This window comes from Palaemon carinicauda, chromosome 20, assembly GCF_036898095.1.
Source record: "Palaemon carinicauda isolate YSFRI2023 chromosome 20, ASM3689809v2, whole genome shotgun sequence".
NCBI classification, from domain to species: domain Eukaryota; kingdom Metazoa; phylum Arthropoda; class Malacostraca; order Decapoda; family Palaemonidae; genus Palaemon; species Palaemon carinicauda.
In genome coordinates this window covers 106,789,126-106,791,625 of record NC_090744.1, presented here as the reverse complement: position 1 = coordinate 106,791,625, position 2,500 = coordinate 106,789,126, and positions in this window count along the sequence as shown.

The following is a 2,500-nucleotide window of genomic DNA, read 5'->3' as shown; positions in this document are numbered from 1 at the left end:
TCCCTATCAACTCTATCATATGCTTTCTCCAGATCCATAAACGCAACATACACCTCCTTACCTTTTGCTAAATATTTCTCGCATATCTGCCTAACTGTAAAAATCTGATTCATACAACCCCTACCTCTTCTAAAACCACCTTGTACTTCCAAGATTGCATTCTCTGTTTTATCCTTAATCCTATTAATCAGTACTCTACCATACACTTTTCCAACTACACTCAACAAACTAATACCTCTTGAATTACAACACTCATGCACATCTCCCTTACCCTTATATAGTGGTACAATACATGCACAGACCCAATCTACTGGTACCAATGACAACACAAAACACACATTAAACAATCTCACCAACCATTCAAGTACAGTCACACCCCCTTCCTTCATATATATATATATATATATATATATATATATATATATATATATATATATATATATATTTATATATATATATATATATATATATATATATATATATATATATATATATATATATATACAGTACATGTAAGAGAGAGTGTTTAAGTATGTGCCCTGCCTCTAGCATCAAGAACATACGTAGGATTTGAGGAAAGAATGAAAACAGTGTGATAATGATGTCATTATGTCACGTGTAGTGTCTTGTTAATTGAAGTTGAACTAACATTAGACAAAATATATTTCCCTCTGTTTGGATCAAGATCACGTTTAATAAAAAAAAAAAATATATATATAAGCATGCAGGCAGACGTATGTACACATGCACAAAGGTCAGCGAGAAATCATAACATGTATACGGTAATTTCATGGATTTATGAATACATTAACATGTATTGAGATATGCATACAGAGCTTGTTTTTATAACTAGAGAGAGAAGGGGGAACTAAATTTTGAGGTGTATGTATATATATATATATATATATATATATATATATATATATATATATATATATATATATATATATGTATATATATATGTATATATATATATATATATGTATATATATATGTATATATATATATATATGTATATATATATATATATATATATATATATATATATATATATATATATATATATATAATAAGAGTGTTTATGGAATATTATATATTTATTGTTGACCTAGGAACAACTCAAATATTTACCTGAATAATTAAAGGCTTTGAGACACTTTTCTTGAAGAAATACATATATGATTTTTTGGTTGCTTAGAATTAAACTTATATACATAAAAGTTGACTAACTTTTGGATATTTTCTTAGTGATGGAGTAGTATATCTTTCATGCTAGTGTAATAATAATAATAATAATAATAATAATAATAATAATAATAATAATAATAATAATAATAATAATGATAATAGTAATAATAATAATGAAAATGATGAAACTTCTTCATCTTGCTGAATAAGCAGTTATAATTATATAGGATAGTGACCAGGGGGAGAGAGAGAGAGAGAGAGAGAGAGAGAGAGAGAGAGAGAGAGAGAGAGAGAGAGAGAGAGAGAGCAGCATACAACAACATAGATAAAAATAACACATCGTGATATATTTCTTTCATACGGGTTGCTTTACTTATACTCTCATAAACTGGATTCCCATCGCTAAACCTTTTCTTCTATAAAGAGAACCTTAGTTTAGTAAAAGGCCCAGAGGCTTCAAGATAACATTTATAATTCAAAACCGGTCATCTCCGAAGTCTCATCCGGGACATCTTCAATGGCGGGTAATAGTCTCTGAGACGAGTGGTTGTGGTCCCCTGACAGTCAATACATATTTCATGAATACTTTTGACTCCGAAGGTTTCTGAATTCTATAAGGGGCGTTTGTTTAGACGTTGATAAATAATTTTTGATACATTTATTCAGTAGTAATTGCTTATATGGCGGACCTGCTGACGGGCTTATTCCATAATGCGATGGTAATATATTACTTCATCTTTTATTCCTCTGTTTAATGGGAATTTAATCATTGTTTCAAAGAAAAATGAACTCCCTTGGTAGAACTATCTAGCTTCATGAAAGTTAATTCTCTCTCTCTCTCTCTCTCTCTCTCTCTCTCTCTCTCTCTCTCTCTCTCTCTCTCTCTCTCTCTCTCTCTCTCTATAATTACTGGCTGTTTATACAGCATATGAGAGTAGCATCCTTGACGGATGACGTCACAACTTATGCTCAAAATGTATAGAGAATTCTAAGGCTTCTATACACAGTTAAGAAAAAAAAAACCGTTATTTTTGTCAGTAAAATATAGGCGACCGTAATATTAACATGTGTTGCTATTATATTTTAAAGGTTGGTGACCGTAACATCACTCCTTTACGCCAATATATCCGTTTTTAAAACGACCAATGCTAGGCAACGTTTATTCCAGAATTTTTTACAGATTTTACGGCAAATTTTTAACAGTGTAGACTAGATTCCAATCGGAGTGTAATCCTTCGTGATAAACATTCAGTGACCTATAATTGTTACTTTTATGAAGCTGGAAACACTATTTGTCTAAACTCACCCTCTT